Consider the following 27,438-nt stretch of genomic DNA (forward strand, 5'->3'; position numbering starts at 1 on the left):
CGTAATACATAAGATCCAATTTGACATGATTACAATATCCCAATTTGAATCATATCACTTATTCAATAACTGCTGTGCTATTTCAGTGGGATGTATTGATGAAAGAATGAAAAAAACTCACTACCTAATTGCCTACTATGCAGTAAAAACTGGAGTAGGGACTTTTAAATATTACCACATTTCATCCTAACAAATATAAAAATTGTAACTACTATATTTATAGAAAAAAATGGCAACTTACTTTGGAATATAGAAAAAGAAACAACATTTATCAAGTGTTTATGCATTCATCCGACAACATTTTATGGAGCACCTACTATGAGCCAGCCCTCCTCTATATAAAAGAGAAATTTCTGAATCATAAAGTTCATGATATAGATGAAGAAATCAATAATAAATGTCTAAAGAAATAGAACACATAACTTCTGATGCTGATAAATGGCATGAAAGCATAAAATAGGACAATAGGATACAGAACAACCTTAAGGTACTTGGCAAGATAAGAGAGGACAAGACAAAATTGAGTAATATGTCTGGAAGTCTTTACGGAGGAGATGAGAGATGAGGTAGAACCTAAAAGATGAGAAAGAGTTTAGCCATATGAAAATCTGAAAGAAGAGCATTTCAGGTCAAGGACACAGCAAGTAAAAGCCCTGAGGCCAATATGACACTGGAGTGTTCCAGAAAGAGGACTCCTGCCATCAGTGTGACTGCAGTCACATCCAGGAAGTGAGGGAAAACAGTTGAATAAGGTCCAAATGAAGAGAGAGTGAGGAGCCAAATCCTGTAAGGCTCTGCACAACAGGCCCTGTTTAAAATTCATATGTTTAAGTACGAAGAGAATCCATGCGTTAGCATATTTTTGTGGGGCAGGTGGAACATGGTATCCTGTGAATAAACCAGAGTGCAATTGGCTCTAATACTTACTATCTCACCATGGGTAAAGCCTCTGGAATTTGCTCTCTTAGAGAAAGATAGTGCAGAGTGGAAAAATTTAGAGGAGGTTGCTATGCCAGTCTGTCTAGAAAGGTGATTACCCTCTTCCCAACCCCTGGAGAACAATCATCCCAGGAGGGTCATCACACCTAAGGGCATTTTGGATATGATAGTAATGTGTCCTCTTGCCTATACTCACCTCAGAAACAAGACTAATTCCATTTTTCTTCCCACCCTGTTGACCTGGCTTATCCCTCTACTGTTTCATACACACTCTAGCCTGACCAGCTGCTGTTCTTCTGATGTTCCCACACACTGTCACTGAATGCTAAAGACTTACTCCTGCTTAGAGACCAGCACACTGTTCCACATTTTCAACTAAATTTTGGAATGCCCTTTCATCTTTCTGCTTTATTGGACCATATCCCGATAACAGTGCTTCTCCTTCAGCCCTCTTTCATGGAAATTATCTTTAGTGTCACCCTCCCATCGCTCAGGCACAAAGGCACATTTGGTGTCTTCCTTGCCCCTCATTGCTACCCCCAGATCATTTCTTCCCTCCTTCATGCTTTTGTTCCTCTAAGGCTCATGCCATTTTACAATACCACACTCTCTCTTTACAGTTGCTGTTATCCAATGAAATCTGAATCAGAAGATGTACTAAGTGGGAAGGGAAGCCTTTACTTTTCAAATGTTTACCTACTGGATGACAATTTTGCTTTCTTTCCCAACTCTTATCATTATTCTCTATGTATTCAAAATCCACCTACATGAGGCATCCATCAGTCCTTTTACCTCCTCATTGTTAAATCCTTTCCCTTACTAGGATTTAGCCTCCCTCTCCCATGACCACAGCTACACTCTGCAATTGTCAGAAAATGATCCATCTCTATATTAAGATTTCTAAAATCTCATTCATCTAGCTCATTGTTCAGTCACACCCATGCCTACAATTCTTTGGTCCTATAAAGACCTCTAACCCAGTGACCCCCTACACTTTTCCACTATCTGCCAATGCCTGTCTACCTCACTTCTGACCTCCAAACCTTGTCTGGCCTAGGCTCTCATGGTCCATTAGCATAATTTCTATGCTATACACATCTTCAAGTCTCTCACCACTTTTGTGCTAGGGTACTTGGCCTTACAAAAAACATGCCTTACATGACATTTTTTTTTCACCATGCCTACTCCCAAAGAGCTGAACAATGCTAATTGTTTACACTTACAATTAATACCCTCAAACGTTTTATGGTAGTATCTATTTCCAACTCTATGAGATGGACATTTTATCCATTTTTCTTTGACCTCACAACTTCCTGCTCTAATACTTAGTTGATTACCTCAGAAAGAATACAAAAGCAATCACACGTCATGCCTTTACATGCCCACGGCAAACCCCACCAAACTCATCTACCTGTATTCATTTTCTCTCTTCCTTTGTCTACTGCTATAGAGGAACTAGAACTCTGCTTATTGGGCCAGTCCTAAAAATTATGTTCCAATTCTTGTATTAGGCAGGGTTCCAACACAGGATGCCACTTTGAGCAGAATAGTGATTTCAGCTGAGAAACACAACCAGTCTAACCCAACTACAGAATGTTTCCGTGGAGATAGAAACCATGACCTCATTTGTCTCCCTCCCTTTGATCTCTTGCTGGGGTTTCCCACTGGTCAAAGCGAATCAAACACCAGGGGATACATGAATCTATTGATATAATCCACACAAATCAGACACCTGGGACAGACAAGAGAACAAAGAAAAGTGTAGGATGGATTTGGGGACAAAAAGGAGGATACATAGTATATTCGCACCACCTTTCACTTGCTCCAACTCCTGATGAGCTGAGTTATCTTGTATCTCCTTCATAACCAATCTGTCCCTTTACAGAGAATCATTTTCAAAGTATATATACTTGTTCCAATAACTTTCAATTAGTCCCACGACCGCCTTCTGCCACAGCCTAATTTTTCTGTTTCTCTTTATAGACAACTATCCAGAAAGATTTGTCTACACATGCTACCTTAATGTTCCAGTTATCTGTCCATCCACTGGAGTGACTTCTAGACTCATTCCGCTTAACTGATCTTGACACAGCACTAACAACTTCCAGTTTGCTGAATCCAAGAGATGTGGCTCTCTTCTCTTTTTACTCAGCTTCTCAGCTGCATTTGCAAAATGAACTATCACCCCCCACCCACAACACACACACACACACATACTTTTTAACACTCCCCTCTCTAGCTTGTGCTACATATTCTTCCTTGGCTTTCCCCCTACCACAGTGGGAACTCCTCTCAGGATCTTTCACTACTGTTTTTTTGTTTTGTTTTTTTTTAACCTTATTCTAAATGTTGATCCTCAGCACTTGATTATAGCCTCTCTCCCCCCTTTTTTTTTAAATTTGTCCCTAAATGATCTTACCCACACACATTAAATTCAATAACATCTTAAGCTGATGACTCCAAAATTTATATACCTGACCCAGACCTCTCGTAGTGAGCCTCAGGAACACATATCCAACAGCACTTGTCAGTACCACTTAATGTCTCACAGACATCTCACATTTAATGTGGCCCAAATGGAATTCATCTTTTACTTAAAACTTGTATACCTTTTTCTGCTTTCAAAAAATGACACCATCATCTACCCAGTTACTCAAGCCAGTTACTGAGGCATCATCCTTGCTTCCCTTTCTTCTAGTTCATTCACTAAAGAGCAACAAAATGATCTTAAAGTATGTATTTAATTATATCCCCACCACTACTTCAAACCAACTAATAGATGACCAATGTATTTAGAATAATATTCGACTTCCTTGCCATGACCCCTGAAATCTATGTTTTACCATTTGTTTCACATTGGCAAATGGCTCCAGCACTCATGAAATTGATCAAGTCTAAAGCCAGGAAATCACTCTACCTCTCCATCCTATCCTTTGGAAATCCTGCAAGTTATTCTCTCAATACATATCCCAAATCTATCAAGCTCCTTCCCTCTTCCCTGCTTCCATCATGGTTCATGTAATCTTTATTTCCCCTATGGGTTCCTACAGTAGTAGCCTCTTACCTCTACTTTCCATTTCCATGTTCCCATAGTCAATTCTCCATAGAAAGTCTTGGCGATCTTTTTAAAAATTAAATATGATTTTATCATGCATCTGCTTAAAACCCAACAGTGGCTTTTTATTAAAACTAAAAAAAAAAAAAAAAAAAAAGGCAGAACTGCTTACCCTGAGGGTCACAGGCCTGCACACTTTCCTCTCTGACCCTAGCTTTTCATTCCTCTCTCATTATATCCCAGATATACTGGTTTTCCTTCTGCTCCTCAAACTTGCCAAACTCATTCCTGACTTAGGGTCTTTGTCTTGCCTTCCTTGCCCACCCCTTTCTGACTAGAAAGATCTTTCCTAGGATCTTCACATGGCTGTTTCATTCTTGTCATTCAGGTCTCTGCTCAAATGTCGATTCTTCAGCACTAGATATAAATTGTGTGTGTGTGTGTGTGTGTGTGTACATACATACATACAAACATACATACATATATATATACATATATGTATTTCCTTCTAAGTTACTTCTTTGTTTGTAAATGTTTTGTTTTCCTCATAGCATTTATTTTAATATGAAGTTTTATTATTTATCTGTTTATTTATTATTATTTAAATTATCTTTTTGGGGGATGTGTGTTTCTTTCTCCCCCTTTTAGAATACAAATCATGAGTGTAAGGACATTAGAGATCACATTCATTAATATATCTCAGTGCCTATAAAAATGACTGGCAACCACGCTTATAAAATGCACTGAATGAATAAAATATTCATCATGATGAAGGTTTATATTCTATCTTTCCTTCTTTGACTTCATCTTTTCCTTAAATTCTAAATATTCTGCTTTCTTTCAGTTTCTCAAATATAAAGCAATTTTCTGCCTCAGAGCCTTTTAACATATGGTACTATGAGTCTATACTGTTCTTCAAATGGTGAGCTCCTTTCCTTCCTTTAAGGTTCAAATTAAATGTGAAATCTTTCCTGAACTTATAAGTTATTTTATTTGTTGGTTTACTTGCTTTTTGTTTGTCTCACTTGTTTGGAATATAACATCCATGTTGATTAATTTTAGTATCTCCCATACTTAATACTGCCTGACACATAGTAAATGCTAAGTAAATATTAGTGGAATAAATGATTGCTAAATTAGTGAATTCTCTGACTCAATTTTATCATTTCTAAGTGGATTTAACAATGCTTTTAAAATTGTTTTGAGAATTAAATAAAAGGAACCTAGGAAATACCAGCTTCTTAATATTATTTTAGCTTCCCAATAATTTTCAATGGACTTTTAATTTTTTTTTAATTTTAATTTTTTCTTAATTTTCATTTTTTTTAAAGAGGGAGGGAGAGGGGCACAGGGAGAGAGAGAGAGGGAGAAAATCCCAAGAAAGCTCTACGCCCAGTACAGAGCCCAACACGAGGTTCAATCCCACAACCCAAGACCCTGAACTGAGCTGAAATCAAGAGTCAGACGCTTAACCAACTGAACCATCCAGGTGCCTCAACAGACTATTTTTTAGAACAGTTTTAGATTCACAGCAAATTTGAGTGGAAAAGAATTCCCATACACTCCCTGACTCCACACATACCTAGCCTCTCCCACTATCAACTTTCCCCCCCAAAGTGATACATTTGTTATTTTTGATAAATCTACATTGACACATCATTTTTAAAAGATTTATTTATTTATTTGACAGAGACAGAGAGAGAGAATGTGTGAGCATAGGGAGGTGCTAAGGGAGAGGAAGAGAGAATCTCAAGCTGACTCTCCACTACGTGTGGAGCTCAACATAGGGCTCACGACCCTGTGATCATGACCTGAGCCAAAATCCAGAGTCAGTTGCTTAAACAACTGAGTCAGCCAGGTGCCCCTATGTTGACACATCATTATCACTCAAAGTCTATAGCTTACATTAGGGTTCATTCTTGGTGGTGTACTTTCTATGGGTTTTGACAGATATATAATGATACATTATAGTCCACCACTGAGGTATCATATAGAACATTTTCAAAGCCCTAAAAATCCTCTGTGCTCTATCTATTCATCCTTCCCTCCCCTCTAACATCTGATAACCACTGATCTTTTTATTGTCTCTGTAGTTTTCTCTTTCCCAGAATTCACATAATTGGATTCATACAGAATGTAGCCTTTTCATATTGACTTCTTTTACTTAGTAATTACATTTAAGTTTCCTCCATATCTTCTCATGTCTTGATACCTCATTTTGTTTTAGTGCTGAATGATAGTCCATTGTCTAGATGTACCACAGTTTATTTATCCATTCACCCATTCACCTACTAAAGTATATGGCTGTTTCCAAGTTTTGTCAATTATGATTAAAGGTATTATAAACATCCATGTACAGGTTTTTGTATAGATATAAATTTGGTAAAACTCATTTGGAAAAATACCAAATTCCATTGTTAGATCATATGATAAGAGAATGTTTACTTTTGTAAGAAACCACCAAACTGTCTTCCAAAGTGGCTATACCATTTTGCATTTCCATCAGCAATGGATGAGATTTCCTATTGCTCCACACCCTCACCAGCCTTTGGTGTTGTCAGTGTTCTGGATTTTGGCCATTCTAATTGGTATGTAGTGGTTTTTCATTGTTGCTTTAATTCAAAATTCCCCAAGGACATATGATGTTGAGCATCTTTTCATATGCTTGAATGGAGTTTTATTAGAACTATTTTACTACTTAAACTATTTCACTAGTTGGACTATTTTATTTACTAGCAGGACTATTTCACTAGCTTCTTTTATTCATTGTCATTTTTCAGAGAGGCTAGATAATTTTCACAGGTCACATAGCGAAGAAAAGATAAAGAAAAGCTAATAAGAGGCAAAGCTAAGAACTCAGGTTTTCTAAATTCCAAAAGACATACTTTCCCATTATTTTATGTTGCTTCCTATACCAGAAGAACATCTGTAGAAAATCTATTTGTGCTGGATTTTTAAATGGAATTAGGTCAAGCACATAGGTATCAGAAATTAATTAATTAATTAACTGTAAATTCACAGCTAGATATTTGGGCTTACCATAGGTAAAGGACAGTAAGAATCCTAATTTTTAAGTAATATGTGATCACATATAAAATTTATTCTCTCGGGGTACAGAGAGTACTACCAATGTGACAGATATGGTTTTCTTCCACCCCTGCAGTTATTAACCCTTTTTCCTCTCTACTCTTAGTGGCATGCTAGCCTTTTAAATTAGAAAACACATTTCCAAGGATGACAATTTAAATGCCCTTGTTACCTTGGAAGAGGAAGAAATCTTGCAGTTAAGCAGCTTTCTTTGCTGGGGATTTACATTTCAGGAATATTCAGGTGTCTCTTGTTCTGGTTTCCCCACAGAAACTTTTTGAAAACTTTTGAATATGTTAACTATAATATTTATCTTATTGAGTAGTAAGTGCAGATATATATATATGATATATATATGTATGTATAGTTCAGAAGATATTTCTTGAGCAATTTATATGGCACGATAATTACTTAAATTTGCATCAAAAGCACCAAATATCATCACCAAGCACATAGTAGGCTTACAAATAAAATGACTACTATGCTGAACTGAGTGGAAATAGATTGCTCTGTTCAACTAGGGAAGCCAAGGGAACTTGAACTTGAAACAAAACATTATAAGACAAGTAAATTCCCCTATGAGGTCTGGGTATGGCAGTAACATATCCTCAGGTTCCTAACCCATGGGCAGAAGGTTAGAGATTTGAGAATAATATAACATATTCCCCTGCAGAAGAGGGGATGGCCTAAGAATCTGGGACTAGTGGAATGGGAATCAAAAGACGCATGTCGGTATAATACATTAATCCTATCGAATTCATTCTTTGATTTCCTTCGGTTTCTGGTTTATAAACAAATGGATGTGTTGCTGTTTTTTTGTTACAAAAGGTGACCATTTGTCAGGCTCTATACACTAAGTAATAGAACTATCAAATATTTTCCAAGCACCTACTTTGTGCCAGACCCTGTTCTGGGTGTTTTCCTTGGATAAACTTATTTATTTCTCACTATAACCATGTGAAGTCCCTAATATTATTATTTCTATTTTACAGATGAAGAAACTGAGGGCATGAGTGCTTTTGCCCAAGGGCAATAGCCAGCATACAACCTAGGGAGTCAGACTATTGGGCTATTTACCTCCATACTATATTTTCCACATTAAATGGCTTCTAGTGATCATTATCAAACTCCATGTGAATGCATAATTGCACATAGCTCTTTAGATAACTTAATATATATCGTATGACTTTATTATTTTTTCAATCAACTGAGATTAGCCACTAGGTTAACATAATGCATGCAAAATGGTAATGCATTTACTAATTGAACAATGCAGTCAAAACAACATTGCCAAAAAGAAGTAAATATATAATCCAAAAAATTCATTTTCTACATCATAAATGATCTCCTTTCCAAGTAAGAACACATTTTTAACATAAAAGTGCTTCAAGAATTTGTGAAAGTAGCATATTTTAAACCCAACAGATTTAGGTAGTAATATATGAGTGTCTAAAAAATGCTTTTCCCTTTATTTGCACTATCAAGTCATCATTGTCTTTATTTAAAATTTTTCTTCCAAAATATTTATGGTATATTTTTTTACACAAACTCACATGAACATTAGGAAAAATATGATGGAAGTTAGTGATTACTGAAGTATATTTGAGGCATGTGAGGGATTTTGTGCAAAAGGTACAAAAGCAGAGCAAAAACATTTTTAAAAATTATTAAGCTATTTAAATCTCATTAATTCAGCTTTTCCTAGTAACCATCCTACCTATTAACTTGAATCTCATCACCTATAAGCTAATAAGAAAACTTCTGTCATGGGCAAATAAATGTGTTGATCCCTGTGAGATTAAAGTCTATTTAGGTGTATATTTTAACAGCTTTTAATATCACTAGAAAAAACAATGTGGTCTGAGTGCATCTTTCTAGTATTTATGGATCTCCACAGTGTCAAATATCATTCTTCCCATATTTAATTCTGATAAGTAAGACAGCATTTTCCAGTTGTGATTCCTATCTCCAGCAACACTGTGTCACAAGATAGTTTACGTCGAGTTATGACTCTCCTTCAGACTCTCTTTCTCTGTTTCACACAGCATGAGGATAAATAATAACCTCATGTAGGAAAAGAAAAATGGTACCAGAAGCAATTACTGTACCACATACTGAGTTCAATGAATAATATGATAAAACTCTCCTGGGCAACTTTACTGATTTCTCATATAGTCTTAAATCTCCACATCAGCATTTGCTAGAGGTAAAGGCACTTCATTCCACTGGCATCTGTAATAAGGATTTGTCAGCATTTCCACTATCAACCCCAGTTTTAAGGAACCAAATAACTCATGTATTTTTATCTGCATTAGACTGGGAGTTGGCAAAGAATATAACCAAAATAAAGTTCTAAATATGTAAAATATGTTTTAAGGTTGAGAGGAACAAAATGTTTTATTTAAATATAATAAAACTTTAGAATTTTTAAGTTCTAACTCACATATCCTTCAGCCCTTACCTAGAGCTAAATTATTTTTTCATATTTTAACCCCTGAACTATCACTGCCTTACTCATGATATTCAAAAGTTAGGGTCATAAAAATGCAATTTTATATATATATAAAATATATCCCTTGCCATTTCAAGGGTAAGGCTAACCTAATTAATTAATTAATTTATTAAACATGTATTGAACTATTATGTACCATTTTAGGTATCAGATATACAACAATGAAAAACAAAGCAATACAGAAAATTTTCTGCCCTTCTGGAACTCCCAATCTAGTAGTGAATTTGAGATTCTTATCTATTTTATAGCATTCTGTATTATTCACATGGCTACTTTTCTTCCTTAATTACCAGAGGGGAAATATTGCCATAGTGTACATTTTTGAGACATATTATTATGTCTTATTTTAGAGTAGGACCTGTGACATGGTGACCCTTAAATAATTTATTTGGGAAAACAGAAATGAATATTCAGTTAGCCTTAGTCTGGTTCTGAATTTACCCTTATGACAAGAAAACTTTTAAATGGCAACCAGCTAAAATTCCAGTTGCTATGGGAAACAATATTCTCAACTAAGAACAGTATCAATGCATTTAAAAGATATTTTTCATGGTTCTTAATTTTTCCTTAATGAAGATAGGGTTTGCTCTCTGTCTCTCTGTCTCTCTCTCACACACACAAACACACACACATGCACACCTTTTCAAAAAAAAATAGCACTCTTATGGGTGAAATGAAAAAGGCACCATGGTTACAATAATAACATCAGATTAAAATGAAATTATGGAGATTAAGTTTAAAACTGAGCAGTTCATGTGTTCCTGACAATCACTTATCTCCCTCAGTCTTCTTAGTCTTGTATATATACTCTGTGTATCCAATCACTGCCTTCACACTAAAAGCATTAAATCATAAATACTACTATAATAGAGCAGCTTGGTTTTCAAGGAGATCAAGGTGGGTGCTATGAAGTTGATTGTAAGTGGAAGGCTAATGAATGGGCAGCATGAAGGGCAGGGGCAATGGTGCTCCTGACATTGGCTCCTGAGGAAGGTGAGTCGGCTCTGTAAAACTACAGAACCTACACATTAACATGAGGGAGAAAAATACAGACCTCAACATCTTGCCCTGGCATACTTAAGAGAATGCAAAGTGGAGAATTATACCTTTAAAAGGAAGATTAAGGATGAAAGGACATTACCATGGACAGAAATACTAAGATGGGTAGTTCTTCAACAAACAAGTCATCAACTCACTGTAACTATATGACCATGGCAATCTATTGCTCTAATTGGCAATACTTCTGGGTAGATTAAGAATACATAATGCTTGATGTGATCTAGGAACAAAAGAAACAAGCTTATGATAACAACTTACAACAACCACGGAGATGCTTTGTAAAGAGAAAAACTAGAATTTTGATCAGAGCTCTGGTGGCATATCAATTTACCCTGTTAGGACTATCCTCCACTCCCAGTTCGGTAGCAGCTTTGAAGATGGCAGCCTGCGTTCCTGGTACAGATCGTGGGTATCGGGGGAACAGTATGGGCCTAATTCTCAAAGAAGGTAATTCTGTGTTTTGACCTGTGTAATGGCTCCCCGAGGAGACTGGCTCAAGGGCTTGCCTTTGTTTCCCCTACATAGGAACCTCCTCAGGAGGAAGCCGCTTCCCAGGTGGTGTTTTCATAAACATTTAGAGGCAAATCTATTAGTTACTTCCTCCTGTGCAAGATACAGCAGAGACAAGAAACAGAGCAAAATGCCTGGACAGAAGACGCTGGGGAAAGAAATACAATTAGGGCTATAAAATGCTCCGCATATTCAAGGGATTCTAGAAGCCCATGCACAGGCCTATGGCAGGAAATATGCTCAGAAAAGACCTGGGAAGACCCTAAGCATCTACCTCTGGCTGGACTTCAGGCTCTGTACAAGCAGGAAAGGAGGGACAGGGCATAACTCTAAACTGCTTGCCTAAACAGTGAAAAGTAAAAACATTTATGAAAGAAGCTGAAGAAGAGGGGCGCCTGGGTGGCTCAGTTGGTTAAGCGATTGCCTTCGGCTCAGGTCATGATCCTAGAGTCCCAGGATCGAGTCCCATATCGGGCTCCCTGCTCAGTGGGGAGTCTGCTTCTCCCTCTGACCCTCTTCCCTCTTGTGCTCTGTCTCTCATTCTCTCTCTCTCAAATAAATAAATAAAATCTTTAAAAAAAAAAAGCTAAAGAAGACACAAATAAATAGAAAGACATTCTGTGCTCATGGACTGGAAGAATTAATATTGTTAAAATGTTTATACTCCCCAAAGCAATCCATGGATTCAGTATAATCTCCATCAAAATTCCCATGACACTTCTCACAGAAGTAGAATACTTCTAAAATTTGTGTGGAACCACAAATCACCCAAATAGCCACATAATCTTGAGAAAGAAGAACAAGTCCAGAAGTATCACACTCCCTGATTTAAAACAATACTACAAAACTATAGTGATTAAAACAGTATGACATTAGCATAAAACCCCACACATAGGTCACTAGAACAGAACAGAATTCAAAAATAAACTCCTGCATATATGGTCTATTAATGGAGAAGAGAGGGCCCAACAGTATGACGGAAACGTTGCTAGGTTTAGTACTCTGCTGGTGTCCTTTTGAAATTCTTAACTTTTTAACAAGAGATCCTCATTTTCATTTTATACTGGGGGCAGAAATGATGGAGCCAGTCCCATATGCAGTCAGCAATGAGAACACTGAATTAGACAAAGAGTAGAGTAAATGAAAATATTTTAGAGAGAGAAAATTATTCATATGGATGCTGGAAAGAATGAACAGCTCTGCATGATTTAAGTGAAAAGAAAGTGTGGAACAACAACAACAAAAAGATAGGGGGTGATAATATCATGAGGATCTAAGTTAAGAAACAAACTTTATTCCTATAAAAGTCTGAGAAAACTATCTAGATGTAATCACTGTGGATCAGCAGTGCTTGAATTCATATCCTGCTTACAATGACATTCTCTTTCCTAAGATGATTTTTAAGCATTTGCCTAAAAATCAATTTTGGTGTTAAAAAAAAAAAAAAAGGAAATGAGGTTTAGAATTTCTGTCTCCAATATTCTCCCTTTAGGTATTTTCTCACTATTTAGATATTGGATAAATCTGAATGCATGCTTGAGAGAGCGAGAAAGCAAGCCAAAAGGAGGAGGACATGATTTGTCACATGATTGCAAAGTGGAGTCCATCATTAGGATTCTGTTTCTTGTAATTTAGTGCAACAATTTGAGTTTGAAGGCTCTTTGTCTTAGAAAGCACCCAACATTACCTATCCTCAAGCTCTACTTACATTTCTCCAAAAAGAGTGGAAATATGATGATTTAAAAAGGAATTAGAATACTAACTTGTGGGGCACCTGGGTGGCTCAGTCCGTTAAGCATCTGCCTTCGGCTCAGGTCATGATCCCAAGGTCCTGAGATTGAGCCCTGCAGAGGGCTCCCTGCTCATCAGGGGAGTCTGCTTCTCCCTCTCCCCCTCCCTCTGCCCCTGCTCATGTTCTCTCGCTCACTCTCTCTCTCTCTCTCAAATAAATAAATAAAATCTTAAAAAAAAAAATACTAACTGGCTTTCTACCTTCATGCCTCCCCAAAATTGAACAGATACTGGCAACTTCTTCAAGACTCCTGAACATGCCTGTAAAGCAGTCATAAGAGAAAGTCCTTGTGCAATGAGAATTATCCATCAATGGTCAGTGTAGTTAGCAGCATGTGTCTGCTGAAAGTTCTTTTTTACATAATGGATGGTGAGCTTTCAGCTACTGCCCTTTTGTAATCAGTAAAATCAACAAATGTTTATTGACTACCTATCATTAAAAGAATATACCTACTGTAAAACAGAAGTTGCTTTTCCTAAGCACCTTTTAATCTAGTTGAAAATAGAGAACTTGCACAAAAAATGCAAACTAGTGATACATTTTTCATGTAAGTGCCTAAGAAATAAATTATATAGGTAAAAGGACCATTAGATGTGAGCAAAAGGAAAGTCAAGATGTCCCTAAGGAAGTTAGATAAATTATCCTAGAGAAAAGGCCACCCGAAAAATGGGTTGTAGAATGAGTACACATTAGATAAATGGGGAGAAGTAAGAGTTGTTCAGGCAAGAGAAATGAAGTGAGAAAAGTCGTAGAGAAGAATCTTACTGGTGCATGGCCTGAAGAAGAAGAATGATGGTTCTTAAAAGGAAGATGTTATAAAGCCCTGGGGGAAAATAGTAAATGTGAGGACCATTCATTGCTTTTTAATTTTTAGATTACTTTGTACCCATTTAATATTATCATTTGCTGATAATTTTGTACCAGGAACTATGGTATATATTTTTCAAGTTATTATTTATAATACTTCAAGTTGCATATTATTACCCATATTATAAAGTTATGGTAATTTGCCCAAGGCAGATCATCTACTAAGTGGCAGACTCAAGATTCAAACCTAGATTTTCTGACTGCCATTTGTCCCTTCAACCTGCAGAAAAACGCTTTCTCAACTAGGTATTCAATTCAGATACCAAATATTAACTCATTTTAGAAATAGTCTGCTCCTCTGCTGTTCATTAGTAGGTTAAATAGTTCATGAATTTGCATATGTAAGTAAGTTTCATCATATTTATCAATAGACTTCAAAGTTAATATGGTCTAACCTAATGTTGTCCACAGTATATTCTTCTGGGAAATTAACCCACAAGTTTTGTTTTCCACAAAACATTCTTCAATTAAAAATATTTGGAAATTTATGTATTTTCATTCCTTTAAGATACCCACAATACATATGAACTTACTAAAGACTCAGTGATAAAGAAACCCAATGAATTTACCTTAACTCAATATTTTCCCAAAAACTATTTAACCACACAATAGTTGTAGTGTGTTCCTCATCACATACCTATCAGAACAGTGGAGCATACTATGAAATTCTGATGTAACCAAATGATGAATATTGCTATAGGGCATAGAAAGTGCTCACTGTATTATGGAAGGAGTATTTTGTCTGTAATGTCAGAGAGCACCATATTTGCCAAAAATTGCAAATTTAGAAGTTCAAAAGGCAAGATATAAATTTGATTTTCTTAAAGAACGCAAAGCTGTGACATATTATAAGCAAATATTTTATGGTCAGTGATTCTAGTCACATTTGAATGAAGTATAAAATATTCTGCATATAATAGGAAATGTCCAAATAGCAATGTGGCAAAGACATTTCTTTTCTATTAGTTTTCAGATGAAGTGGTAAAACCATTTTGTTTGTTTGTTTGTCCAATATTGGTTTATTCAAACAAGATGGTGAAAACAAATTCATGAGTTTATTTTTTTAACTAATTACTACATAGAACCAAAGCTAAGAGAGCTCAGAACATACAATTTATAGGACTCAATACTCATTCTTGTTTAGGCATCTAATTAATGACATAAATTAATGGCATAAATGTCTTATGAGGAATGCAGTTAATGAAATACATTGACTGATGAATGGATAAGGACCTGGGGACTCATCTGTTATTCTGGATTTCTAGGGGAAATCACTTTAGTGATGCTAGTAAAGCAAAACTCGTATACATTTTCTACCAGGATAAGAGGTCTGTATCTTCCTTTTTGAGTCATTGTGGTGGGGTTAGGATATAGTCTGTCATAAGAAGTACCAGTTAAATCTCAAATAAAGGGAAGCAATTAGGAATCAATGTCAAGTAATCAAGTTGTGATTGAAAATGCAAAGATCAGAACCTGATAATCAGATATTGATCAGAAAGTAAAATTAGGTTGGGGGTACCTGATATAATTTAGGTCTTATGGGTCTTGAAAGTCTCATGATTGTCCCCTTATCAATATGAATAAAGCACTCTTGAGCCTGACTCAAAAGACAGTGTATTTTTTTTCTATCCCAGACTCTTCATTTTCCTGGGAAGCTCTGAATGTATAGCTGTTTAGCCAGAAAGAATACAGCAAGTTTTAGGAGATAATCCATAGAAATATCAGAAAAGAAAAGAAATGTGCAGTGGTGTAGATTCACTGATAATTCACATGTACTCTCTAAGTGAACAATATCACCTATATTCATGATGGCAACCATATCTATTTTGGTAACTCCAAATCTCATCTCCAGTCCAGATTGTTCTCTTCAGCTATGGAACTATATATCTAACTGCTAACCAGATAAATACACCATAGGACATTTAAATGTAATATGTTCATCTTTTATTATCCCAACTCTGCTTTTTTATGTCGATTATGTTTCCAGCAATGTTTATCAGGGAAATAAAAGTCTTCTTAACCTCTGATCTCTTTTTAAACTTCAATTTGTAAACTGTTCCTATATAGCCCCCATTCTCCACCCCATATATCTTTTGAATCTGATGTCCTTCCCTTCCACCCCTTCAGATATCGCCATAGTTCAGACCTTAACAGCTCTCACTCTTGTAATATTCTCTTGGTTGTTCTCACCAAATCCTATCTCATAAACTACAATTCTATCTCCAATTCTAAGAGAGATTTTTTAAAGTCCTGACTTGATCATATTCCTTATGTACTTAAAATCTTTCAAAATTGCCTCATTCTGAATAGATTAAAATCTAAATTTCTTCATAAGACCTATAAAACTTCCACTCTTCAATTCTGTTGTCTGTCTGCTCACCCTCATTCATAATTTCTCTTCCACATTCTTTGCTCTCTATCTGTAGTGGACTACATACAGTTATTTATGAATCTCAAAGACTTGTGAAAAGCAAGCATTAGCTCCACCTCTCCTAACTCCTTACTAAAGTAGTTCTGAGGCTATGGGCAAATATAACCTCACAACAGTGAACAGTAAAAATAACAGAGTCTTAGAGGCTCATAGGAGAAGGGAGGGAAAAATGAAACAAGATGAAACCAGAGAAGGAGACAAACCATAACTCTTAAGCTCAGGAAACAAACTAGGGTTGCTGGAGTGGAGGGGGGTGGGACGGAGGGGGTGGCTGAGTGATGGACATTGGGGAGGGTATGTGCTATGGTGAGTGCTGTGAATTGTGTAAGACTGTTGAATCACAGACCTGTACCCCTGAAACAAATAATATATTATATGTTAATTAAAAAAAGAATAAGAGTCTTGCCAAAAGTTGAGGGCATGGAATCACATATGTACAGACAATTATGTGTGGAGCTTAACCAGTAGTGTAAAAATGTTGTAAAAACACTGGAAAAAAGGCATAACCATATCATCAAAAAATGGCTTCATTGTACTTAAGAGATAAAGCTTGTTATACTTGGCTCTTAAGAAGTAAGTTGTCAAGCAGAGTGAAAAAGGAGGGCCAAATGTTGTAATGAATTCTATTTGAAAAAGAAGAATGGCCTCTTGCAATGGAAAACTATGGATACAAAATTCAGTCTGTTTTCTTGTTAGATGTAGGTGGCACCACCGTTCCGTCATTGTCATAGTGTTTTGACAATGGCAGGGAAGGGTAGTCAAGTTGGTCTACTCATCCACTAGAATTCATGACCTTCTTAATTTTATTTCTTGAAAATATACCAAGTTGGGGCACCTGGGTGGCTCAGTTGGTTAAACGACTGCCTTCGGCTCAGGTCATGATCCCGGAGTCCTGGGATCGAGTCCCACATTGGGCTCCCAGCTCAGCGGGGAGCCTTCTTCTCCCTCTGACCCTCTCCTCTCTCATGCTGTTTCTCTCTCTCTCACGCTCTCTAATAAATAAATAAAATCTTTAAAAAAATATTCAGAGTTATAATGAATTGATGAAGAAACTCCACCTATCATTTTGAAAGAATTGACATTAAATATAAGACAACAGAAAACTAAGAAGTTTGCACCAGTCAAAAGTAAGTTCTCTAGCCTGTTTTCCCTTAATTGAGAATGCTAGCTGCCAATCTGTAGGATTCCTTTCAGAAATTATGCAACATAGAGAACAGATACATAGATTTAGGTATCTGTCAGACCCTCCAGTTGGAAGGCCAGATTCCCTCCCAAAACATTCCCATTATAGTGCCTTACTCTAAAGTGTGAATAGACATTTGAGAAAATTTGAGTGGAGCCTCTAACATCAAGATAGAAATAAAACAGAAAAATAAAAACACAAATAAAGAAACACTATAAGGAATAGAAAAAAACTTCAAAAAAAGTAAATATAATGAATCAATGCTACTAAAAAATCAGAATGTATAAACGTTCTTCAAAATTAAAAATAGAGGTAAACATAAATAAAGCGCACTAAAAAGAAATGAGCTACCAAGCTATGAAAAGACATGGAAGATTCTTAAATGAATATTTGTAAGTGAAAGAAGCCAATCTGAAAAGACCACACATACTGCATGATTCCACTTATATGGCATTCCAGAAAAGACAAAACTATGGGGACAATAAAAAGATCAATGATTGCCAGGAGTTGGGTAGGGGGTTAACAGGCAAAGCACTTATTTGCAGGGCAGTGACAATACTCTATATGATACTCACAATGGTGGATACATGTCATTATACATTTGTCCAAATCCACAGAATGTGCAACACCAAGAAAGAATTGAAATTTAAACTATGTACTTGGGTGATTATGATGTGTCAGTGAGAGTTCATCAATTGGAACAAATATGCCACTCTGGTGGGGGATGCTGATAATGGGAGAGGCTGTCCATGTGTGGGGGCAGGAAGTATATAGGAAATCGCTGTACCTTCCTCTCAATTTTGCTAGGAACCTAAAACTGCTCTAAAAAAATTGTCTTAAAAGTATAAACAGGGGTGCCTGGGTGGCTCAACTGGTTAAGCATCAGACTTGGTTTTGGCTCAGATCGTGATCTCAGGGTTGTGAGATCGAGCCCCACAAGAGCTCGGCACTGGGTGTGGAGTCTGCTTAAGATTCTCTCTCTCCCTCTCCCTCTGCTCTGCTCATGCTCTCTCTCTCTCTCTCTAAATAATAATTAATTAATTAAAATTTACATATATAATATATAAAATTTTTATATATATCAACAATTGATGGGCTAAAGTTGAGGAACTCTTTCAGAAAATAGAATTTAAAAATAAACAAGATGAAATTACATGATAAAATTAGAAGATTATTATCATCTGGGGAGATTTCGGACAATACTAATGTTTAAGGAGTTCATCAATTAAAATAGAATGTTTGGGTATGGGACCTACGCATCAACATTTAAAACATCAAAACATCGGGCTCCCTGATCAGCAGGGAGTCTGCTTCTCCCTCTGACCCTCTCCCCTCTCATGCTCTCTCTCTATCTCATTCTGTCTCTCAAATAAATAAGTAAAAAATCTTAAAAAAAAAAAAAAAAACATCAAAACAAGGTAGCTCAGTCTGCCTTCAGCTCAGGTCATGATCCCAGGGTCCTGGGATAGTCCCACATCTGGCTGCCTGCTAATCAGGGGTCCTGTTTCTCCCTCTGCCTTGCCACTCCCCCTGCTTGTGCTCTCTGTCTCTGACAAATAAATAAAAAATCTTAAAATAAATAAAAATAAGTCGGGCGGTTTGAATGAGACGAAGATATAACCGAAGCTGGGCACAGACCGTAGATGCAGTCCCGATGAGAGCCGATGGCAGTGAATGTATATTCAACATCAGTCACCAGTGATAACCTAAGTCGACATGACATGCTGGCCTGGATCAATGAGTCTCTGCAGCTGAATCTGACGAAGATCAAACAGTTGTGCTCAGGGGCTGCCTACTGGCAGTTTATGGACATGCTGTTCCCTGGCTCCATTGCCTTGAAGAAAGTGAAATTCCAGGCTAAGCTAGAACATGAATACGTCCAGAACTTCAAAATACTACAAGCAGGTTTTAAGAGAATGGGTGTTGACAAAATAATTCCTGTGGACAAATTAGTAAAAGGAAAGTTTCAGGACAATTTTGAATTTGTTCAGTGGTTCAAGAAGTTTTTTGATGCAAACTATGATGGAAAAGACTATGACCCCGTAGCTTCCAGACAAGGTCAAGAAACTGCAGTGGCTCCCTCCTTTGTTGCTCCAGCTCTGAACAAACCGAAGAAACCTCTCAGCTCTAGCAGTGCAGTTCCACAGAGGCCCATTGCAGCACACAGAACTACTGCAACCCCTAAGGCTGGCCCTGGTGTGGTGCGAAAGAATCCTGGTGTGGGCAACGGGGATGACGAAGCAGCGGAACTGATGCAGCAGGTCAATGTATTGAAACTTACCATCGAAGACTTGGAGAAAGAAAGAGATTTCTATTTTGGAAAGCTAAGGAACATTGAATTGATTTGTCAGGAGAACAAGAGGGAAAAACAATCCAGTATTGCAGAGGATCGTGGACATTCTGTATGCCACAGATGCTTTGTGATACCTGATGAAGGGGGCCCACAGGAGGAGCAAGAAGCGTATTAACGGCCTGGACCAGCAGAGCAACATCCGAATTCTTCACTCCAAATCATGTGCTTAACTGTAAAATACCCCCTTTTATTATTCTCAGAGGACTCACTGGTTTCTTCTCATGAGCAAACAGTACCTCTTCTTAAAGTGCACTTTGTAGAAGTTTCACCCCTTTTCCAATTAGTTTGAGTTAGGAGCTTTTACCCTGTAGCAGAGCAGTATTAACATCTAGTTGGGTCACCTAGGGAACAAAGAGGCTGACCATGGGGCTCACCGTGTGGACGCTGGTAACACTGAGTGCTGGAGAAGGTGTTTTTATGTGATACACTGAGGTGGAAACCTCAGTAGAGAAATGTAAAGACTGATTTGAATTTTAAGCTAATGTGAAATCTTGGCAGAGAACGTTTTAATAAATAAATGCCTTAAGAGTATTTAAAATATGCTTCCATATTTCAAAATATAAAATGTAACATGACAGGAAATTTCACATCTTTGACATTGTATCTGGGAAGGAAGAAGGGCCAGACCTCTGGACCTTTGGAATCTGCTGTTCACAGGCCTTGCAGGGCTGCTTGAATCCTCAAAGACCTAGACCTTGGCCCAAAAGGAAAGTTTAAAACGTTGCTCTGTAAAGCCATTTGGTGTCCTTGACCAATAGTATCCTTGCTCTAAGAAGTAAGAGGCATTGTTGCCTGGATGAATAGAGGGTGTGTTTCAGTCCTGGGATGTTTGAGTTGAAGAGCTTGAATTTCATTGAACATTTCTCATGATTTTTCCAGTTATCCCTGAAATTTCTACATATTGTGTTTCTTGGGAAATGAGGTATGTCCAGTTTTTAAATCTAACAACTACTTTTGGGGACTTGCCCACATCTCTGGGATTTGAATGGGGGTCGTGTCCCATTTTACTGTCTTTTAAGTTTACATTGAACATGTTTCTCTTCTCTGCTCCCCTCGCCCACTGGGGACTCCTCTTTGGCTCCTTAAAGTTTGCTGCTTAGAGTGTAAGTTCAGCAGGCAGGTGGTCACGCTGCAAGTTCTTTCCGGACTTCGGGCAGAGGGAGTGACCAGTGAAGGCCATCGCTACCTTGGGACCTACAAGGCTGGGTGTCCTCGGTACCTGCTGTCCACGGCCCTCCACTGTTATCGGAATACTTTGCCAGTGCACTAATCTCTTTGGAGATAAAATTCATTAGGGTGTTACTAAATGTTAATTTTCTTTTACAGAAGATACAGTACCATGTCTGAATTAATTACTAATATTTAAAATATTTCATTCCTTAACTCTTCCTCCTTTGCTTTGCCCCTAGCCTATTCAGTTCCTTTGTTTGGCAGAATTCTGCAAAATCTGATAAAAATATCACCCACTACTGAGATTGTTCAGCCCCTGATGTATTTGTATTGATTTGTTCCTGGTGGTAGCTTGTCCTAAAATGTGTGTAGAAAGCAGATATTTTATGATAAAATTGTTGTGTAGTGCATGTTCTGTGTGGAATTCAGAGGAAAACCCAGAATCGGTAATTAACAATGCCAAAAAATGCAAGTAACTAGCTATTGTTCAAATAACAGTGGTGCTGTTTTTCTTTTGTGGCCTTTTAGACTTTTGTTGCCCTAAGATTCCATTTTATTGGGAACCCATTTTCCACCTGGTCTTTCTTGACAGGGTTTTTTTCTACTTTAAACAGTTTCTAAATAAAATTCTGTATTTCAAGAGTGGAAAAAATAAATAAATAAATAAAAATAAAACAAAACAAAACAAAAAAAACTGTCATTTATGTGGTGCTGAAAAGTGTAATACTCAGTTAACCCAGATCCGGAGGGAGAGAGACAATGAGAAAAAGGCAAAGAGGAAATTATTAAATAAATAATATTTAAAAATATCTGAGAACTGAAGAACCTGTGTTTCCAGATTGAATGATCCCAGAAAGATTCTGGACCAGCACTGTTGTATAGAAATATAATGCAAGCCACAAATAGGAGTCACATATTTAAATTTAAAATTTTCTAGTAGCCACATTAAAAATAAAAGTTAAAGTAACAGGTAAAGTTAATTTTATTTTATTTATTTTTTTAAAGATTTTATTTATTTATCTGAGAGAGAGAGAATGAGAGATAGAGAGCACGAGAGGGGGGAGGGTCAGAGGGAGAAGCAGACTCCCTGCTGAGCAGGGAGCCTGATGTGGGACTCGATCCCGGGACTCCAGGATCATGACCTGAGCCGAAGGCAGTCACTTAACCAACTAAGCCACCCAGGCGCCCAAGTTAATTTTAATAGTATATTATATTTACCCTAATATATCTAAAACATTACATTTCAACATATAATCAATATAAAATTGAAATCTTTTCCTTTTTTTAATATCAAATCTTTGAAAGGCAGTGTTTATTCTGTACTAACCACACATCTTTATCCAACCTAGCTAAATTTCAAATGTTCAACATCTACATGTGACTCTCAGCTAGTATAATTGGATAGCCTGGATCTAGACTCTAGAGAATGCTCAAAAAGATTAATTTAAAAAAGTTCCACACACCAGAGCATATTATTTGTGAAATTTCCAAGCTTCAGGAATAAAGAGATGATCCTAAAATTGTCCATAGGAGAGAAAAATACAGTCCACATACAAAGGATCCAAAGGGATCAGAATGACCACGCACATCTGAATGATTGCAACAGGAGGAGAAGACAAATGGAGTAATGCAGCCCACAGAATTCATCCTGTAATTCTATCCACAGGAGGCAATGTTTTTCCATATACAAGGGCTAAAATGTGTGTCTCTCATGTGACCTTTCTCAGGATGTTATTACAGCTCATACTCTAACAAAATTAAAAAATAATTAAAAAATAAAAAATCCTAGGATCCAGGAAGTGGGGTTCCAGTAAAGAAGAAAGGCAAATAGAATTTTCAGGATGATGGTGAAAGGAAGTCCCAGGATGACAGCTGGGTAAGAGGCCTACCGCAGAAGATCAATTTGCAGCAGAACACATGGCTTCAAAATATGCCTCCAAAGACACAGAAGAAACTCCTAGGTAATCTGATACCTCTACCTATACTAACAGAAGGTTTTTAAAGCATGGTAAGAGCATTTGAAGATGAATTAGTGATATTTTCATAGAAAGCTGTAAATTGATTTAAAAAAATTTAAAGGTTTTATTTATTTATTTGAAAGTGAGAGAGAGAGAGAGAGAGAGAGAGCACAAGCTGGGGGAGGCGCAGAGGGAGAGGGAGAAGCAGGCTCCCTGCTGAGCAGGGAGCCCAATGTGGGGCTCCATCCCAGCTGAAGGCAGACGCTTAACCAACTGAGCCACCCAGGGGCCCCTAAAATAAGTTTTTTACTTAGGCCCACCCTGGCCAAAATAAATATATAAAAATCAATCACAAAAATAAAGGAAGAAACAGTTTCTTAAACATTAAATAGTGGAAAATAAAACTGTCTAACCAGAAAAGGAGAATTATATCAATGAAAAAAATATCAAGTGTTTTTAAGAAAAAAAATCTTGAAAAATTTAAGAATTTTATATTCTAGGGCTCCTGGGTGGCTCAGTTGGTTAAGCGACTGCCTTTGGCTCAGGTCATGATCCTGGAGTCCCGGGATCGAGTCCCGCATTGGGCTCACTGCTCAGCGGGGAGTCTGCTTCTCCCTCTGACCCTCCCCCCTCTCATGTGTTCTGTCTCTCCCATTCTCTCTCTCAAATAAATAAATAAAAACTTAAAAAAAAAGAATTTTATATTCTAGCCATTTTGCCATGTAACTTATGGAAAGGATGAAAATTAGCAAACACATACTCTTCATTAAACAAAAAAAAGGAAAAAGTACTTCCTGACACCAAATAATAGCCCTAAAAATGGCAAAGGTGATATTTAAAAAGACCATAAACACTGCATTTAGTAAAACTAAGTAAAATCTAAGTTTCTCTCAACACAGGTAAAGAACTGTGTAGAATTTAAAAAGAATTTTCAGAAAACATATTATTTAAACGCATTATCTAATGACTATTACCTGAATTTCAAAGTCTGGTGCAGTTTGAGAGATGAAGGTTCTGCCTGACTCCATAGCATTCTGCTAACCATAAAGCTATGCTACTTTCATTTAACAAAAAAGAAGAAAGGAGGAGGGAGAAGGAGAAGAATCTTCAAAGTACTTTTCAGAGAAAAATTAGCCCTTACATGAATTTGTCATTAAATAATTAAAAATAAAATAAATAAATGGAACATTTAAATAATAAAAAGCTAGAAAATTGACAACCAAGAAACACAAGAAAAGCAGAAGGAAAATAAGGAAATAGAAAAAAAGTAAGTGAAGCAGTAAATAGGAAAGAAAGGAAATGACTAAATTATAGACATCTTTTAGTAAAAGCACAATAATAAAATAAGCTCTCTTACTTAACCAACTCTAAGAAAAAAAAAATTTAAAAACACAGAATTTCGGGGCACCTGGGTGGCTCAGTCATTAAGCGGCTGCCTTCAGCTCAGGTCATGATCCCAGGGTCCCGGGATCGAGCCCCACATCGGGCTCCCTGCTCAGCATGGAGCCTGCTTCTCCCTCTCCCACTCCCCCTGCTTGGGTTCCCCACTATCACTGTGTCTCCATCAAATAAATAAATAAAATCTTAAAAAAACCAAAAAACACAGAATTTCACATAAGGGACTCAGTAGAGAATATAAAACTGGTATAATGACATTATGTGAAAATATGTTAATAAATGTGAATACCTTGATATATATCACTGTACAATATAATATTGATTCAAAAAAAGTAATAAAATGAATAGGTCAATAGCTATAAAAGAAATTCTAACATTTCAGAAATCTTTCCAGAAAATATCTAAATAGTGTGGAATTTTTACTTTTAACCTATGAAACAAATGATCTCATGATATGCAGGCTGCTTTAGAGCATAGCGAATGCTGAGAAATCAGTTCCAGTCTTCCTAAGTGAAGTTAGAATAACACTGACATAACAAGCTAACAAGATGGTTAGATCCCTTAACTATGGAGCAGTCACTACCAAATAGTACCTGAAAGCAATATAGCAAATAAAACATAGCTATCCACTGAAATATGTTTCAGTCACAACCAATAATACAGTTTATCTCTGGAATACAACTATGATTATCATTCAGAAATTAATACATTCATCAGAATAATAAGTATAACTAGAAAAATTAATGATAACCTGTATAGACAACCAATGTATTCAGTAATTCCTGAAAAATAATTAACTTGAAAATGAGGTATGTAAAGTCTTCTTGAGAATAAATCTATTATCATATAATAATAAGAAAAAATACCACTAAAATAAGGAAAACAGTGTCAGAGAATGAAGTTCTCATCAAATGCAAATAAAAATAAAACAGACAAAAGCAATTAAAAAATTAGTAAAGGGAGAGATGAAATTTAGCTATCTATAAGACATATGATTAAATTTCTAAACTACCAAAGATAATTAATTATAGATCTCTTAAATATAGAAATATTTCCACAAAGTGACTCAAGGTAATGGAAATGTAAAATAAACTATTTTCCTATAATTTTGGCATAAAAACATAAAATCCCATCATTTGAACTCATAAGTAGGGTCCACAAACACGCTATTTTAGAAAATGATCAGCAATCTGTCCCCATAAACTCTATTTGATGGATGTTCTACTGAAATTATGGCATATGTCTCCTTTTAACTTTAGTTTATGTATCACTATGGTTTTGCTGCTTTTAAGTTGATTTTTTTTTCCTGCATTCTCCTGAAACTTTTATTGGAAAGTTAAGAGGAAGTGTATCTTTTACAGTGGTGATGAAGATCGCTTCTATTATAAATATCTAGTGAGTACTTCGATTACAAATTTGCAGACAATTATAACAATTTACACTATAAAACCAACACTGGAATTTAGAAAAGGAACTCCAATACTGACAGAGAAAATTAAAGATGAAAAATAGAGGACAAGCCTAAACAGAAAACCAGGTTCTTAATGAAGGGGAATGCTATGCTTTGTTCTGCTTTATTTTCTGTTTTGCTTTATTTAGATCTGACCCAAGACATTGTAAGTAGCTCTTCTAAAGCAAGAGTCCAGCCCTTGTGTCTGCTCCACAGCTGGTATAGGGGTGCCAGGCCATCTGCCAGGTGAGAAGCCAAGCCATAGTCAAACACCTCCGAGCAGAATAAAGAAGCGATATTCTCACGTTCTAACTTCAAATGGTTAGCATGTTTTTCCTCTGAAAATAGTTGGTTGTTATTATATTCACCCTAAATTTCTTCAAAAATATATATTTTTTGTTATTTAAGAAAATTTCATGGAAACATTTATTATGATGGTGAAAAATAATAGAGATTTTTGGAGGCTTATTTTTAATTAGCTAACTTTTGGTTAATGAGGATGAAGGAAACTGAATCTTATAATTGGAAGATGATTAAAAAATAGAATTCTCTATCAATGTTATGGAATGAAATATATTTGCTTATTTAGGTGATCATGTTTTATAAAGTGTTTTTTTTAAAAATCAGAAGTGAAAATTGTTATGTTATACATAAATGATTCATTTATAAGGTATTCATTTGCTTTAATTTAAAATTTAAACCTGATGACATTTAACAAGCATCTAGTATCATTAACATTTGTAAAGATCAATGACTATTTGGTTTTATAACTTCTTATACTATCCAAGGTCTGCAGACAATTTCAAGCTTGTAATTTTACTTCCTTACCACCACTGTCCAAACTACATTTTAATCATTCTAAAATAGTCTTGTAATTTTTTTCTTAGCTAAATTAAGGAAGTTTCATAAAATGTATGTAGTAAGCTTTGATCTTAAAAATGGAAAGGGATTATAGATTTAAGGGGATTGGTTTAAGTACTAGTATTTCATTACAATTTAATGATTTATACTACTCTAAATGTTGGAAACATATGTAGAAACTTAACTGGACAGGCTAACAATATTTTCCAATTCACAGTCCCAAGAAATGACCAACAAAAATAAGCAAAAGATCAGCACAAATAACAGCACAGTTGATTGTTAATACCCCATTGGCAGGACAGTGTTATTTCTTTCTTCCCTTAGCCTCTGCCATTCCAACTGTGGTGTTTTTTACTGCTTTAGAGTTAAGAAAGGACTTGCCATTGTCTGAGTCCTGGTCTTTCAAATTCCTTCTCTTCACTGTGGCTCTTCAAGTCTGAGTTCTGCTATCCCTAATTAACATTCATGTCAGAAGCCTTGGGTGCACTACAGGTTATCACAATGGGAAGTGAGAACACCAGGAGGAAAAAAAACTGAAAAAACCTAGCAGCTACCATCAGAACAACTTAATAGAAAAGGCACTACTAAGGATGACTGGTTTGTTAGGATCAAAAACTACCATGGAGAGAAACTCCACATGTGCTTATCTATTGTTCTCTTGACTGGAAAACAAACCTCATTTCAATATCTCAAGACGTTATTAAAAAGGCACTTTCACATGAACTTCCTGGAGAGAAAACGAATAACTCTTAGAATCTGGAACTTATGGTAAAGCACCGACAAAACCGTGCAGTGGGCCTGTAGAGCAAAGTT

At 36.4% G+C, this 27,438-nt stretch overlaps 1 protein-coding gene and 1 pseudogene across 1 annotated transcript in view; one reads left to right on the top strand and one right to left on the bottom strand.

Moving 5' to 3' along the window:
- The window catches only part of GRIK2 (glutamate ionotropic receptor kainate type subunit 2), a 676,248-nt gene that overhangs the window by 217,201 nt on the left and 431,609 nt on the right, over nucleotides 1-27,438 (bottom strand).
- On the top strand, nucleotides 19,100-19,903 carry LOC113927131 (annotated as a pseudogene).

Source organism: Zalophus californianus, chromosome 7, assembly GCF_009762305.2.
Source record: "Zalophus californianus isolate mZalCal1 chromosome 7, mZalCal1.pri.v2, whole genome shotgun sequence".
Lineage (NCBI taxonomy): Eukaryota > Metazoa > Chordata > Mammalia > Carnivora > Otariidae > Zalophus > Zalophus californianus.